Consider the following 17,597-nt stretch of genomic DNA (forward strand, 5'->3'; position numbering starts at 1 on the left):
CAAAGCCCCTTGTTTGACAAGGCTAATTCCACACCCCCCAGCCTCATTTTCTTTCAGCCACCTTCCCCCTCCTTGCTCTTCCTTTATTAAATGAACTGGCTTTTATTGGGGTGGAAACTGGGTTTCCTTTTCCCCTCTCGCCTCCCCCTCTGTTCACATGTAATTTGGAGAGTTAATCTCCTCAGGCAGGAAATGTTGTTTCTTTCACTCTTTCTCTCCGGCAATTTCCATTTGGCTCTTTTAATTGGGGCCCAGACCAAGGAAATGGCCACACCACAGAGCCTGAGCAGGAAGAGGGCTGGTTCTCCTGAGGGGCCCTGAGCATCCCCTCCCTCCGCCCCAGCTTGCACAATCCCCTTTGGCAGATGCACCCTTTGGCCAGGGATGGGACTGCCCAGCCCACCTTGGCCACCTGGGCACCCTGGCTGGACTGGGGAAATTTGGGCTGGAGATGTTGGTTGGCATTTCTGCTTCTTCTCTGAATTCCTCTCCCTGCTTTAGGTCAAGTCACCCAAAGATTTCAAGACCTAACATCACCCAGGACCATCTCCCCCAGCTCTCCATGGTAATGGAAGCACTTGGCTGATATTTTCCATGGAATCCCTTTGAAAGACATGACATTGTAAAACCTCATAGAAATTCTCCAGATCTTTCTTGATGCTTTCCCTCAATCTTATTTTAAAGAAAATAATTCAGTTTTAATGAAAAATTGAGAGGAGACCCATGTTTCCCACCCAACCCTCAGTCTGTCTCAGCCCTTTGGTTGAAGGAGATTTACCAGGGTGAGTGTGTGGGGCCCAGTGTGGGCATTGTCTTGGGTGGCACCAGTGAATCCAATCCTTGGCACAGGAAACCGAGATGGACAATGCTGTGAGACCTGACAGCTCCACACTGCCCAGGCCATGGAATGAGACATCACAGAGCCCTGGAATGGTTTGTGCTGCAAAGGGACCTTAGAGACCCTGCCTTTCCAGCCCCCTACCATGGGGAGGATTCACTGGAACACCTTCCACTATCGCAGGTAGCTCCAAGCCCTTTCCGACCTGGCCTTGGACACTTCCTTCTTTCAGAAAGGAGAAGTGAAATTGAAGTCCATGCTTCACTTGAAGGCAGGGAAAGACCACATTGAGCTTTTTTAAAATAGAATACCCCAGGAATTTAGCGGAAACTCATGGGGAAAACCCTTCCTAGATCAGAGTAAAGCTAGGCAGAAGCAAAGTCTGCAGCAGCCTAAAGGTGCTGAGAAGCACAAGGAGGCTTGTGATGGGAACAGCTGCTGGAGCCCTGCCTGCTGCTCAGAGTGGAGTCCTGCTCCAGCCATGTCTTAGGATGGTGAAGAGCATTAGGAACAAATCTTCGTGCCTTCTGCACAAGCCTGTGGCTGCTTCCAGCTCCCTGGGACACCCACAGCCAGGGAGATGGAGCATGGCTGCTTCCAAGCAGGGCTGAGAAGAGATGGAGATTCCAGTCTCCTCCTAAGCACAGTTTGCCTGAATGTTCCCAGCTCTCTGGCAGCAAAAAGCTTTGGGATTGCTGTCTGGCACTGTTCATCACTCCCAGCAGGGCAGTGATTCTTTCTGGGAGGCTCATTTTTGTGGGATACCCCCATTCCTCCACAGAAAACCTCTGGGATGCACTGGGGCTGCCCATTCATCACCTGCCCTCACCACGGGACTCAATCCAACGCAGGTGGCATCCGTGTCCTGCAGCAGTGGTGACATGGAGAAGCCTGTCCACAGTCCTCGCCCAGGCAGTGCCTGGGAAGCAGCAGCTCAGTGGGCAGCACTCGCTCCTGCCACAGGAGCAGCACCCCCTGCCCAAAGAGAGCCAGGGCTTCTGAGTGTGCCATGCCTGGCACAGATGGAAAAGCGGGTGGGGTTTGGGAATTTCTAACCAGCTTCTTGGCAGGAATTTCTCTGTCCTGAATGGAGCAGGTTTTGCTGGTCCATAGCTGGTGAGCATCCCACCTGTGGAGGGGGAGGTCAGGTGGCTGAGGACAGGGATACCTGGGATGGGGATGTCCTCACTCCAACGTGAGCCCAGACATGTCCATGCCCAGGGCATGTGAATCCTCCAGAGGGAGGGAGGGAAGGAGGCTGCCACTGCAGGCAGCAATAGCACTGCATGGTATTTCCTCTCTCACCTTGGGGGCACTCTTAGTGCAATGAGGACCTGAGTCTAGAGGAAGCTCAGCTCCCCCAAGAACCCCAAAGAGACAGACTTCTGGAAGAGATTTTTAAACATTATGAGAAATCCTGCTCCTCCCCATGCCCCGTGCCTTCTCATGGGGACCCAGGAGCAGTGCCCAGCTCTGCCTAGTGCTGTGCCTGGGTCATGGCTCAGCAGCCCAGCCTTGGGGCTGGGTGGGAAGTTGGCTTTGGAGAGACAGGATGGTATGTGCACCCTGCCTGCAGGAACACTCATGGAATTCCCTGCACAGGTGCTCAGGAGCGCTGCATTTCACCTCATGCCCCTTTATGTCACCTGAGTGGACATGGTTCTGTTTACCCAAAGCAAATTAAATCCCAGCAGCATCCATTTGGGCTGGCCACACTCCTGTCTCCTCTTCCAGGGAATCTTCAACCCTTCCCCTCCAGGTCAGAGGCCTGGCAGGGGCCTGAGGAGCAGGGGAGGGCAGCAGGCCCTGCCTGGAGCCTCTGTGCTGGGCAGGGGAGGAGCAGCCCCGGCTAACCCTGCATGCCAGGATGCAGGGACAAGCAGGGGAGCAGCCCTGGCTAACCCTGCATGCCAGGATGCAGGGACAAGCAGGGGAGCAGCCCTGGCTAACCCTGCATGCCAGGATGCAGGGACAAGCAGGGGAGCAGCCCTGGCTAACCCTGCATGCCAGGATGCAGGGACAAGCAGGTGGCTGAGCTCTTCAGGCCTGTCCCCAGCTGCTGCCTTGGGAGGGGGCTTGTGGCTCAAGGCTTGCACCATGACAGGTAGCACTGGGACAGGGACAGGGAAGCCGTGTGGGGAGGCAGAGGGGGACACGGGGCTGCTGGGCACCAACAAGGCCTTTGGTGCTGCCCGTGTGTGGTAAGGAAGGGGAGCGGGGGTGGGAAAGCTGTGGCAGATCCCACAGAGCATCTCTGGGATGGAGCTAAGCCTGGTTCCAGGCAGCAGCAGCACTGGGGATCCCTGAGCAGGGGACACAGGGACATGGGACTGTGGGCCTGGCCCGGCTGACGGCCCCGGAGGGCAGAGAGGAGAGGGTTAACGCTGCCCCGGCTCCTGCTCCTACAGGAGATGCTGCCACGCTCCCCAGCTCACCGCCTGCCGCCTTCCCCTCCCTCCCCGCTGCCCCTCAGAGCTCTGAATAGGGAATTAGCTTTGCCTGCGTTTAGACCTCTTAATTAGCTATTCTTTTTGCCGGGCTGGGGAAGAGGAGGGGCAGAGGAGACCCCCGGCCCCCAGCTGAGCCCTGCTCCCGCTCCTGCAGCAGCACAAAGGGGCCCAGCGGGCAGAGCCATCGGAGGGCGCTGGGGACGCCAGGACCTGTCAAAGCTTGTTTCCCACCTTCCAGAGCCAACCTTTTCTGTCCCAGCCAGGAGACAGCCTGCCTTAATTGGGCTGAAAATCTAATCATTTGTACCTCCGGGCCTGGGAAGGGGGCAGGGGCGGGTTCGCCGGGCCGGGAGCGGGTGAGGAGGAGGTGGGAGGGGGATGAGGGGGAAGCGTGTAATGGGGAGAGGCAGCGTGGGGATGAGGCAGAGGAGGAGTGAGCAGAGTCCTGGAGACGTTTGTACAGGAGGTGAGGGGACAGAAAATTTAGGTGTTTAGGAAGTGATTTAAAAGTTACTCCTTTGAAAAGGGAAAAATAAAAAAATGAGTGCACCCAAGGCCCCTGTGATCCTCACCTGTCCCAGCAGCACCAGAGTCAGAGATGCCCCCGAGCCGTGGGTGTATCTGCACGGCCCTGCTCCCATCCCAGCTCCTGCTTTCTAACTGCGGCTTGGGCACTGCTCCTTTGTCCCTTGCGTGCTGCAGACTCGCCTCTCCCACCTCAGAACAACGTGGGTGAGCCCTGCTGCAAAGAAAAGAGGGAAGCCAGGGATGGCCGTGCATGTGCTGCCATCGCTCTGTGCCACAGGCCACTGGCTGCTCCAGCTCCTGCTGCCTCTGCTAAAGGCTCCCAGAGTCTGGGCTGCCCGTGCTGCCTCTGGGCAGGGGATAGGGAGGGGAGGTCCCAGCCCGTGTGCTGAGTGCATTCAGCTTAGTCCCTAAGGCCTGGCCACCTACCCTGCATGTGCAAGGCAGGCTTGTGGAGCAGGGACCAGTCCCAGATTCACTGCAAGTTGCCAGCACTGCTCCTGGGTTTACACCACCTGCATCCTTCCTGCTTCAAACACCTTCATGCAGCTGCTGTGTCCTCCCAATGTTCAAGCCATTGTTCAACCTCCCAATGTTCAATTTTCAGGCAGAGTCATCAGGGCAGCACTGGAGCACAAGCCTGTGAGCACATGAGGCCTTCCAGTCACTTGTGTCTTTTCTCAATTTCTTCAGTACTGGGTATTTCACGGATACTCTCAAGCCACACCTCTCTAACCACCCTCTCTTTCAGGTGACAGCATTTCATGTCTACAAAATAACCCACAAAAATTCAGATTTGGCATGATCATGGTCCCTCTCCTGTTTTATATAAAGAAACAGTATTTTCCCCATGGTTTCTTCCTCAGCTGCTCCAAGCTTTGGGCCAAATTCCTCTAAATACTTACTAATTTTTTTATCTTTTTTTTTTTTCATTATGATCTATCAAAAACCATAAACAAATCCCAGAGTCAAAGTCTTTATCAGAATTTTATTCCTTTGCTTTCCATAGAGAATCCAGCACTTCATGCCCGTGCCAGGGAGGGTGAAGAAAACTCCTGGGAGAGGAGGAGAGGAGGCTGCACCCTCTGGCCCATCCCTGCTCCAGCCTGACCCCATGCATGGCAGCATGGCCAGCCCAGCATTTCATGCTCCCTGCCCAGCATCCTAAACCAGACCACGGGCACAATCCAGGGCTCAGGCTGAAGGGTACAGCCAGACAAGCAAGAGACTGAGGCACCAGAGCAGGTCTGGATGGTGGAAGGCTGGATACCTCGGCAAGGTGTGATAGCATGGGCCTCAGTTGTAGACTCCTTCAGAGAATTGCAGAATCTCTAAGGCTGGAAAAGTCCTCTGAGACCACTGAGTCAAACCCTTAACCCTGTCACTGCCAAGGCCACCACTGTCCCTAAGCAAGATTCCTGAAACTGACCCTGTCCCTAAGTCCCGTAATTTTTTTAACACTTCCAGGAATGGTGAATTCACCACTTCCCTAGGCAGCCTATTCCAATGCCTGACCACACTTCCAGGGAGGAAATTTTTCCTGTTATTCAATCTAAATCTACGCTGACACAACTTAAAGCCATTTCCTCTCCTCCTGTCCCTTGTGTCCTAGGAGCAGATCCACACCCCCCCCCCCCCGCTGTCCCCTCCTGTCAGGAGCTGTGCAGAGCCACAAGGTCCCCCCTGAGCCTCCTTTTCCCCAGGCTGAGCCCCTTCCCAGCTCCCTCAGCCCCTCCTGGTGCTCCAGCCCCTTCCCAGCTCTGTTCCCTGGACACACTCCAGTGTGTCTGTCCATCCAGACCAAGGGATGCTGTAGGGACACAGAGAAGAAGGCATCAAGAGTGGAGACTCCAGCCAAAAGAACTGACAGCAGAGCAAGATTCCTGAAGCTGACAGCTGCAGTGCAGTGGAGCTGAGAGACCTTGGCAGTGTAGGAAAGAGGACAGAGTGCCAGGGAAGAGAGATGAGAGAGCCTGGAGAAATCCCTGGGGTGTGCAAAGCCTGAGCCCAGTGGGGATGGAGAGGGGCAGCAGTGTGAGCTGGGGCACACGGTGTGGTGGGAGGTGGCTTCCCAGTGCTGGGACCAGAACCCTGCTGTCAGCCCCATGGCACATCTGGATCACCTGCCCTGGGAGCCTGCCAGGATGGGATATGATCTCAGCCAGGCCTTGACAACACTGCTGGTGAGACACCTGCAGAGACAGAGATTTTGTTTCTGGGACTTGGGAAGAGCACACACCCAGCAGTTCCAGTTTCAGTGGGGCAGGCAGGGATTTGACTTGGTGCTCCTCCATCACAAGAGCTCCCCAGAGTGTAAAGACAGGACAAGCCCAAAGGGTTCATGGGTTTGTGAATTTATCAGGGCACAGAGGGCCAGGAGGTGCTCACCTTGCAGCAGCAGCATCTCTGGGTGGTTGTGTGCAGCAGGAGGGGTTTGAGCCCTGGTTTCAGAGGTTTTGGTAAGGCAGCTCTGAGGCAATGGAGGAGAGCACACAGATGGGAGCAGGCAGAGTGCCAGGACCCCCAAAATTGCCACCGCCATCCTTTGCACAGGGAGAGCAGCAGTGTGGGCTGGGTCAGCCAAGGTAGCTCAGCCCCACCCAGCGATGGTGACAAATTGCAGGCAGATAGAGCAGGAGATCTGCCCTTGTGATACCCTTCCATTCTGCAGCAATTGATGCCTTAGTGATTTCCTGAGCCAGGAGTGGCGTGTGTGTAACAGCCACCACGAGCCTGCCCTCAGTGAATTTGTCTAATCTCATTTCAAAGCCGTGTGTATTTTTAGCCCACGTGGCATCCTGTGGCCATGAGCTCCACAATTTAATTACACATTGTGTGGGACAGCAATGCCCTCGCCCTGCGTGGAACCCAGCACCAGCTCCTCTCATTCATAACTTCTCCCTGTAACCCCAGCTTCCTGATTCTGCTGGAAATGAGTCAGCAAAACGCTGGGACTCTTGTGACTGGCACCCTTTTAGCTGGAGGAGGCTCTGGAGGCAGCAGCCAGGGCTGGCCTCGGTGCAACACATGGGGAGTTACAGAATCACAGAATCTCCAGAGTCCAAAGGGACCCACTGGGATCCAGCCCAGCTCCTGGCCCTGCAAAGACCCCCCAGCAATCCCACCCTGTCCATCCCTGGCAGCGCTGTCCAAGCTCTCCTGGAGCTCTGGCAGCCCCGGGGCTGTGCCCATTCCCTGGGGAGCCTGGGCAGTGCCTGCACCCTCTGGGGGAAGAACCTTTCCTGATCTCCAACCTGACCCTGCCCTGATACAGCTTCAAGCCAGTCCCTTGGGAGTGGCATGAAGCTTCCCTCAAGTTGAAAGCAAAGAGGATGCTTGTGCCCAATGAGAATGGAGGATCTTGGAGGGTCTGTGCTGGGTGACACTCCTTGCCAGCCTGCTATAGCAGGGAGCAGACCTGGGAGACCTGTATGGGGCCTAGGAGTGTGAAATCAAGAGTTTTGTGGGCACTGAGGTTCCTGGGGCAGCTTGTGTTACAGCTGGAGATGGGAAGCTTGGGGCAAGGATTCAGTGAGTGTGTGACACAGGAGGGAAGCCTTGAGGCAAAGCAGGATCTCTGAAAGAAGACAGGCAGGTGGGCTGTGACAGGGCTGCAGCTGAGCAGAGCTGTAGCAGCAAAACCTGGAGTACCAGCTGCCGTGTTTCCCTGGAGCAGGGCTGCCTGGAAGAGGGTGGCAATGTGTGCCCTCAGGGCTTGCTCTGGTCCAGGTGGTTGCTTTGGGATGGCCAGACAGTTCATGTGTTCATATGAGGTCGACTTTTGATAGCTGAGAACAGAGAAGCTGTGGCTGCCCCATCCCTGGGAGCGCTCATCAGGCTGGATGCAGGCTTGGAGCAGCTGGGGATAGCGGAAGGTGTCCATGTCTGTGACAGGGGATGTGACCAGAGGAGCTTTGAGGGTCCTTCCAACCCAAGCCGGTCTGGGTTGAAAGTGGTTCTGGGATTAGCACAGCTGCAAACCCCCCTCTCTAAAATCACTGCTGCTGTGTCCCACTGTGGTCTCTCATGAGCCAAGGGGACAGGCCAACATCAGGCAGTGCTGCTTGAACAACCAGCACCCAAACCTTTCCAGCTAGGCTGAAGAGTTACAAAACGAGACAGACAAGGTGATGAGCTACAGAATAAGACACTTAATTTTAGTAGATTATCCCATTCAACACACCCACAAAGCCTGGCTCCAGCCAGCTCCAGCACGGCCGGTTCCTAGCCAGGTGCAGTCAGTGCTCCTGGCATTGGAACAAGCATCAGGTTTATGTTGTCTCCTGCTTGTGCTACTATTGCTTCTGGCGTGGTGCAGGAGTCAAGAGTGCAAGAACACAGCAGGAGCCCTGGTGGTGACCAGGAGGGGATGGGATGAGGACTGTGGATGTCTGAAAGCACTGAGAAGAAGGACTGTAAGTATGACTTGGTTAATAGAAGTTGGCTTGACTAACAAGGAATGTCCTTTGGTGCAGAGCGTCAATAAATGACTCCTCACTGGAATAAAACTGCCAACCCACTGCTGTGACCTGGAGCAGCTTCAGGTCTGGGCTGTGTATCAGCATGGAGGGAAGGGCAGGATGTGCTCCCGCAGCAAGTGCTGCCTTCCTCACTCTTCTCCAGCAAGGAACTCACATCCTTTCTATCTGCATCACCCTGCCTTCCAAGCCCTTGGATGCCACATGCTGCAAGGGGTCACCTTTCATACCCCTTCCTCAACTCCACTCTCCAAATCATATTCCCTGCAGGGGGTCAGATGCTGGAGGGGGAAAGTCTCGACAGTGCTGAATCAAATTTTTTACAGGAATATTATATCACTTCTTGTTGTTGTTGTTGTTGTTGTTGTTGTTGTTGTTAAATGCAACATACCAACATACCATCCCATTCAGGGATGAACAGAAGGAATTTCTCTGCTTAGTGGGAAGGCACTGAAGAGCCCATTCTCACATTGAAGCAGACATTTCACAGCTCTCCACAGCTTGATGTTGTTCCTTCTCATGTTATCCCCTCGTTCTGCTCCTCCTTTGCTGCTGCCCTCTGAAATGTCCATCAGGACAAAGACCATGTCAAGGACCCACGACCTTCTGGATGCAAATCAGCATCTTTTGCAACTATTTGCATGGGCTGAAGGGGACTGAGATGCCACAGGGCAGAGCAGCAGCTCCAGGCACCCACAGGGGCTGGGGCCAGGCTCAGCTCCCCTGCTCCTGCAGTTGAACTCCTTTGCCGCCAACTTTGCAGCCAGAGCGAATGACTGACAGAGACTGATGGTGTCTCTGCCTGCGTGTAATCCTAGAGCCGCCTGGATTTGGGAAATCTCTTTCATTGCTTTAAAAAAATAAGCAAGCGACTAGACTGAAGGGTCCCGATTAACTGGGAAAATCTGGGCTAAAATGCAAATGCCTTCTCAGGTTCTGGCCTTGAGAGCCGTCCCGGCTGCCCCGGGGAGGCCGACACAGCCCAGCTCAGGCAGAGCACCCAGCACAGCCCTGCCCACTGCCGTGTCCGCAGGCCCTGCATGCGGGGCTGGAGCTCCCACCCAAGCCATCCTGTGTGGAGCAGGAGGATGAGGAGCCCTGGGTGGGCACTGGGGTGGCTGTTGGTGCTGCAGGGCCTGCCTGGGCTCTGCTGGGATGCTCCGTGTGCTGCTTGCCCTGCTCCACAACAGCTGCTCCCCTCCGGCCGCTCCTCGGGCTCCCAGGACAGCTAGAACCAGGCAGAGATGACGTTATTGCATTGAATTGTTACTCACAGGCTGAATTTCTCAAAGAGGAATTTAGGGAGGATTTGGCACCCACCGCCTCGCTGTGCCAGCTCCCTTCCTGCCAGGTCCCTGCGTCACCTCACTCCCTGTTTATCTCCCTACATCTCCACAGCATCTCAGGGACAAGTGTGCTGCTTAAACCATGACAACAAGTAAAGCTGGGGCTGAGTCAAGAGAAAACAAATAGAGTGGCAGAACACAGCTGAGAGGAGGCTGCATGGGTGCAATATAAACTCCCCCAGGGATTTGACCAAAGCCCAAGGAAAGCTGGAAAGCTGTCGTTCCCACAGATTTTGAAGCAGGTAGCAGGACTTCCAGCCTGCACACAGGAAAACTGGGCTGCTACTCTGTGTCTTGAGTTAGAATGATCTCTGTCAAATGTATAACCTTGTCTCCTGTAGCTGAAATAAATTGAATTTTCAGACTGAAAGAAAAAATTCCAGATGAACCATCTGCAACAGGCAAGATTCCTGTTCCTTGTCTAAGAACAAGCCTGTGGGAGAAAACAAAAGGTAGGAGGCTACTCAGAGCTGGTGTGACCCCAGCACTGGGCTGCAGAGGATGCTCCGAGTTGGTACCAGTTTCCCTCCTTAGACTGTGAAAAGGGTGAAAAGAAATCTCTTCCATGAGGAGAATCTCCTGCTCTGCCCCTCCTGGCTTTGGGATGGACTTTGTTGAGGGATGAGGTGGCTCAGTGCTAATCACTCTCAGGAGTACAGCCAACTTCCTTAGGATTTAAACAGAAAAGGAATTTTCCCTCCAGCTTCTATCATGGAGTCGGCTCTGTTGGCATTGTGGAGCAGAAGGAATGGACCAGAGGGAGATGTGACTGGATCTCAGGAAAGGTTCTTCCCCCAGAGGGTGCTGGCACTGCCCAGGCTCCCCAGGGAATGGGCACAGCCCCGGGGCTGCCAGAGCTCCAGGAGAGCTTGGACAGCGCTGCCAGGGATGCCCAGGGTGGGATTGTTGGGGTGTCTGTGCAGGGCCAGGGACTGGGCTGGATGACCCCTGTGGGTCCCTTCCCATTCAGGAGATTCTGTGATTCTATGAAAAGTGACCTCCTCAGGGACAGCGTGAGGCCACATGCTGACATAGGATCCTGTTTTCCATCCTGTGTCAGCTCACGCCTCCTGCTGCTTTCCATTAGCTTCTCCTGGTCAGGGACCCATGTCACTGCAGTGAGAAATGTCCCTACTGGAGCTACATGAAACAGGAGGAAGCAAACTCAGGTACCCCAGAACTGACCTTTGTCCCTTGTACAGGAGAGGCACCAGGATTTGCAGCACTAACCCCTGAACACACTCTCCTCAAATTGCTCTGGCCTCCACAGACTGTGGTTTAGTGGGCACTGGGTGCAGCTCCACAAAGTCACTGAGGCTCCCCTGTCTCCTGGTGGTTTAAGCTGTCAGACCCTCCTGGCCCTTCCCTCCTCTGATGCTTTGATGATGGAGGGGAGCAGTGCTGGAAGGAGATCCCTCTCCTTGGGAGAATCTCTGAGATGTAGCTTCTCAAAGCCTAGTGAGTATGTTGAAGTAGCACTGTAGGAAAGACCCAGCGAGGGTTGTGCATGTGTGTGAGCTTGGAGCAAGGCGCTCTGAGACCCCACAGTGTCCCCAGAGCCAGGGGCACAAGTCACCCACCGTGTCAGCTGGCAAGGCAGTCCCACAGGCAGCACACTGGCATGGTCATGGGAGCACCTCTCTGCCTCTTGAGGCCACCCAGCAGGGCAATATTTGAAGAAAAAAAATCAAAGAATATAAAAAATTCCTTAAAGGTTAAAATAAAAGGACCCTTAAGTGGAAAAAAAGATGAAAAAAATTTGCCTTCAGTGCAACTCCCAAGACACAGCCCTTTTTCAGGGTAAGATGGGCTGTGCTGGGGGTGCCAGACTGGGGAGCAGAGGCAGCTGCAGAGGCAGATGGAGCATGGCAGGTCAGCCAAGTGCCACGGAACCTCAGCACGACGTGTCCTGGCAAGCAGGGCACTGGGGGGTGCAAGGGCAGAGGGGTTGATTGAAGGTGACTGAACCTCTGGATGTGCCCTGTGTGTCCTGTCCTTGCTGTCAGCTGAGCTGGAGCACCCTGAGGTCCCTGCAATACACATCAGTCACAGCCCTGCCCTCCATCCCACCTCGGTTCCAGCCACAGCCTGGTGTCCTTGGGAGCATCACCGATGGTGCTCCTTCAGCTGGGATGGGATCCCTGTGCTGGGACATGGCTCTGCACCCAGGAGGGAGCCTGGAGCAGTGGTCTAGGGAAGGGACCAACCTGCCAGAGCCCTGCAGGAAGGGGAGCTTCACCAGCACTGAGGACAGGTGAGAAGAGCAGCAGAAAGAAAGTGTTTCTGCAGCATTTGCTGGGGGATGGCTGTTGGGATGGGAAGTGGGCTGGGGGTGGGCTGTAGCGGGATCTTTGGTCCAGCTGCTCTTGGAGGAGAGTCCTTACAGGTTCCCATTTGAGTTGGGCAATGGCTGGATGTGCTGTGCAGGGCTATGGCTTGTCAGTTGACCTGGAAGTGCCAGGTTAATGGTTGAACTCAATGATCTCAGAGGTTTTTTTTCAGCCTTAATGGTTCTGTGATTCTATTCATCTGCCTGGCAAGAGTTCCCTACGCTGGCCACCAGGTCTTCCTGTACTCCAGAGTGGCAAAAGGCATGTCCAAGCAGAAAGGAAGGGGTCACAAATTTTCAAAGCCTGGTGTCACCAGGCTGGCCTGGGGCTGGTCATTTTTCTTTGGTTTACACACATTATCCCTGAGCCATGTCTCAGGAGCCCTCGAGCCAGAGTTCTGCCCAGCATGGCCACCTTTAGTGGCAGGCTGTGTCCCCAAGGCTTGGTCCAGCCCTTTATTCAGGACATTTTCAAAAAATAGCTGCCCTGAGCAGTTCTCTCTGCCCTGAACTGGTGTTGACAGCAAGTGCCCCGTACAACGTGACGTGGCAGCATTGCTCTGTGTCAACACGTGGTGACAGATGTTTGCCAAGAGGGTAAAACCTCAGAGCTCCATGCTGCTGTTTTTTAATGTTGGCTGATGTCCAGGGATCATTCCTGGTCTCTGCACTGCTCAGTGTTCCTCCAGGTCCCCTGGAAGAGGAGAGTTTTAGAGGGATCCATCCTGAGATCCCAACTTTTTCCCAGCCCCCAGGATATGTGATGGATGCTTTGGGCTGAGGGAGGGTAGGAAGATCAAACTGCTGCACCAGGGACTTTGCTTCTGCAGATTCCCTTGTTGTAGGGTGAGATCTCCTTCCCACAAGCACTGGACCACATAACTGATGCGTGTGAATATTCACAGTGCTGGTGGCTGCAGGGGAGCAGCTCCTGCTGTGCTGTGTGCAGGCACTGCATGCTCAGGATGGCCCAGCAGCTGGTGAGCACTGCAGTCACTGGGAATGGGTTGAGAGCAACCCAACCTTTGGCTCAGACCAGCCTTCTCCACCACCCTGGGCATCACCTCTCCCAGTTGTCTGGGCCATAGTAAATTGGATGTAACCAACTCCAAGCTCTCAGAGAGGAGGGAGGAAACCACCACCTTGGACTGCTTCCCATAAAATGGTGATAGGGTAGGTCTTTTAAAAGCATTTATAACATCAGGCACTACTAAAAATGTGCCAGAAACCGGGCTGACTGTTAACTGGAACTGGTAGAGTAATTTTAGAAGTCTCAGGGACAACGGGGAAATAGGGCACTGAAGTGAGTGGTGTCAGGTATGGTAGATGCAGGTGCTACAGCCAGTGCAGAGAGCAGGAATCACAGTGAGAATGCTCAAGGACCAGCTCAAGGCAGTTGAAGGGGAATGGAAGGTACAGCTCCACAGGAAACAGGGAAATACTGGGCCTGGTGTATGGCAAGAAACAAGTTTGGATGGAAGTGATAGAATCATCGATTCCATTAGGTTGGAAAAGCCCCCTGAGGTAATCGAGTCCAACCATTAACCCAGCACTGCTAAGGTCACCACTAAACCATGACATATCCATGTCTTTTGAACATTGCCAGGGATAGTGACCACTGGAAAGGGGTGGGACAGAGAGAGATGGGGCACAATATCATGATGCCACAAGGGAGAAAGTCACAAGGAGCTTGAAAAACAGAAAAAGGTGTCATGATAAGGGCAAACAAAAGCTCAGAATACAAAAACCACCCTACTTGAGATAGAGAAAATTTATTTCTGAGGGTTAGCATTAGGGTTAATCTCCTAAGCTCCACATAATCTCCTTCTTGGAGCTTCAGGGGTGCTTTTGTCCCCATCATCTTTTTGGAACTCAGTGCAGGGTGAGTGTTGATCTCCCAGGCACAGCTGGAGGGTTCCACTGGGACACTTGGCCTGACTTTCAGAGGACACCTTTGCCAGATGCTCCTTCCTGGTCCCACTGGGGAAGGGCAGCACTGGGCAGCAGGGGTGGAGGGGGGGATTGCTGGGGCTGGTGACCCAAGGCTGAGGAGCAGACAGTGGGCATGAACAGGGCAGGTCCAAGACCTACACAGATTTTAGCAGAAGGTGACTGGGGCCACTTTCTTGCCACCCTATATCTCATCCTATCACATTCTCCTGAAGAGAAACGCGTGAGCTGGTGAGTAACTTCATTAAAACTGGGATTATTGAGCTACTGACATAAATTAAACTTCAGTACCTCTGTGATGACCACGAGGGACACTGTGTGTGTCTGTGTGTGCATGTCCCATTCATCTGACCCTTACGGTGACACTGTGGCTGTGTGGCCTTTGCTGTCCCTGTCGCCTTCACCAGGCCTCGGGCTGCCAGCTGCTGTCAGGCCCTGGATGTGCCCTGCCCACAGCAGACAGCAGGAGCCAGCCAGCCCTGAGCTGCTGCCCAGGCTCCCCTGGAGCCCTGCCAGCCACTTGCCGTGGCAGACTTTGAGAACTGCTCCTTCAGACTCACTGACGAGAGGAGGGTAATGTATTTCTACTGGAAAATAAACATATCTCTAATGAAAACCTGATGCACCATTGGGAGATTTTTTTGGTTCTTTAAGTGAAAATTAGAACTTTTGTCTTGTCAGATCCAAGCCTTTCCTCATATTTGCCATGCCAGCCCATCACCATTATTTCTCAAGCATAAAGAAATCCTGGAAAACTTAAACATACAGAAAGCAGCATGAAAAATACAACCAAAAGTGACAAAATACATTTGGCTGGGAGTTGTGTTCTCCTCTTCTACTTTCCTCTTCTCTTTTCTTCTTCTCTTTTTCTCTCCTCCTCTTTCTCCCTTCAATTCTTTCCTTTCAGTCTCATCTTTCAAAGTGTGAGCTTCCTGTGCCACACCTGGCAGGAGACTTTTCCAGGGTTTCAGGTGTGGATGTGAAGCTTCTGTGCCTACAGCTGAAGGAATAGGAATGACTTTATAACAAACACAGTTTTGCTTGGTATCTTTACATCTGGCTTTGAGTTCAATTTGTTCTGTCCGACACAAGCTAAAAGATAAAACAGATGAAAAACTTTGTTGGTAAGAGAGCATCACTGATGCTTTGCTGGTACTTGGAGTTTACCTGCTGACAGCCTTCCAGTGAGAACAGTTTCAAACATGAACTAAAAATGCCCTTATACTTTGTCACAAAATCTTCCAGGTCTTCTTTAGCTGGCAAAGGGATGCCAGATATGGAAAAGTAGCAAAAATAAGCAGCTGAAAACCACTTTAGCCTTTCAGAAAGTGCCTTTAGCATGACACCTTTCTTCTTACACAGAATTATTTTGATAGGGGATATGTACCCTTTCCAACTTGAAATCCTTTAATTAAGGGCTAGACTGGGAGCTGGGCTGTGTGCCCACAGGGAGCAGAAAGGGAACGTGGATAGGGAAGGGAAGGGAAGGGAAGGGAAGGGAAGGGAAGGGAAGGGAAGGGAAGGGAAGGGAAGGGAAGGGAAGGGAAGGGAAGGGAAGGGAAGGGAAGGGAAGGGAAGGGAAGGGAAGGGAAGGGAAGGGAAGGGAAGGGAAGGGAAGGGAAGGGAAGGGAAGGGAAGGGAAGGGAAGGGAAGGGAAGGGAAGGGAAGGGAAGGGAAGGGAAGGGAAGGGAAGGGAAGGGAAGGGAAGGGAAGGGAAGGGAAGGGAAGGGAAGGGAAGGGAAGAAGGAGCCTTTGGCTCTCATGGTGGACCTTGCAGACAGAATGAAGCCTTATATTTCCTGTCTAGGAGTTGTCTTCATTTCCCCTTTCTCTCTTGGGAAGCTCAGAAGAAGACCAAGTGAGATGCTTCACGGTGGCTAGCACAAAAGCAGAGCAGTTAGCCCACTGCAGTCTTTGAAGCCCCTGGAGAAGCCCCCCTTCTCCCTCGCTAACCCTGGAACATGCCAAGCACCATTTGCCAGGAATCTTGCCTCCAGAAGGGGAAATTTTCTCCAGCCCACCCTGGAGAGCCTCTCCTCTCCCATGGGGGACCTCTTGAAGCAAGGTGAGGGTGGCCAGAGCAAAGACATCTTTGCCTGGGCAGGATGATTAAGAAGCATGTTTATAAATCCAGAAGACAGCTGAAGGAGTTAAGTTACTTGAGTGCTTTGGGATCCTTCAGGATGAAAAATGCTGTGTACATGTCGGATTTTATTATTACAATTACAGTCAGATGTTAATCACCCCACCAGGATTTACTCAGGCAGCAGTGCCAACAGCAGTACATCTTGGTGAGTAATTGCCCCCTTCCTGACTCTTGGGTGTCTCTGCCCTGAGCTGCTTCTCATTTCTGTGTTTGCTTTAGTTCTGACACTGCTGAGAGCACTGCATTTTCCCACCCAGCAGCGAGAGATGGCAGAGCACATCTTGCACATTCAGATTGCCTTCACTTCAAGCACTGCATGTGCATCGGGGTCAGAAAATAGATAATGAGAACATTTCACGGATAATTCTCAGCTTCAGGGGATAGCAACACCCATCTCTTTTGCAAATTGTTGAGAGCTAATGGTGAAAAAGCTCAGAAAAGGTACAGTTCCATGGGTCTAATTGCAGAATATGTGTGAGCCAAATGAGCGAAGAAAAGCTCCAAGTTCAGCAAACCAAGCTGGGATCATGAAAGCAGAAATACAGAGTGAGGGAAGAAAGGCTTGAGACATTGAAACTCCTGCACACAGTAAATGACTGGGATGCACTGGGATCAGCAGCTCTGTCTCCCCAGTGTCCAGCAGATGCTCTGACTCTATTCAGACTCAGGATGTCCAGCCTCTCTGTTTTAGGGGGATTTGTTTATGTTTCCTGTCTGAACCCAACATTTGGCATTTCTGGAATGATAAAGAGACAGAAGCCAGGGGAGATGCTCTGTTACTTAGCCTAGTAAGTGGAGCCAGCCCTGTACAGCCCCAAGCATGTGCCAGAGGGATGCTCTGGGATGATCTGTCACTGCAGCCCCTCACTTTGCTAGGTCAGAAGCACATTGTGGTGAGGAACTGGCTGCACGATCCACCTCAGTCCCTCTGCACCCTGCCTTGGCTCCAGCGGGTAACTGGTTATGTCATGGCTTTGGGAGAGAGTGACTGGCATGGGCAGGAATGCTCTTACACACTGTCAGCCTGGAGGAACCAGCTGTGTGTCCAATTTCTGGATATGGTTCAAGTGTGAGCTCAGCGCTCAGCAATGTGGAGGTAAAGGAGGTGAGGAGGGTTTGGGGTTTCCCACTGTTGATACACACCAGGCTGGCAGTCTCTGTGCCTCAAGGCTGCGGGTCCAGCTCTTCTCGAAAAAAAAGATGTAGCCCCACACAGCTGAGAAGGAGGTGAAGGAAGAGCCAGTGCTTTTACCTGGCTGGTTATCACACCATGCTGCACTGAGGGATGCAGGGGCGCTTTCTCCCGAGTGAGAGTGATGCTCCTGGAAGACTGCAGGCTGCCTTGCAGACGGTGCTGACTCTGATGCTGGAGTGGTCCCACCCTGGTGTGCTGTCCCAGAGGGCCTCTAAGGACATGGCACCCTGTTCTACTAAAGCTCTGTGTAAAGCTGGAAGGCGGTTTGGTGGCGGCTGGGCTTTTGTGGAGAAGCAGACATGGGGCAGCAAAGCAGCCGTGGAAGGCAGAGGCAGAGTGA

This window comes from Ammospiza nelsoni, chromosome 17 (genome assembly GCF_027579445.1).
Source record: "Ammospiza nelsoni isolate bAmmNel1 chromosome 17, bAmmNel1.pri, whole genome shotgun sequence".
NCBI classification, from domain to species: Eukaryota; Metazoa; Chordata; class Aves; order Passeriformes; family Passerellidae; genus Ammospiza; species Ammospiza nelsoni.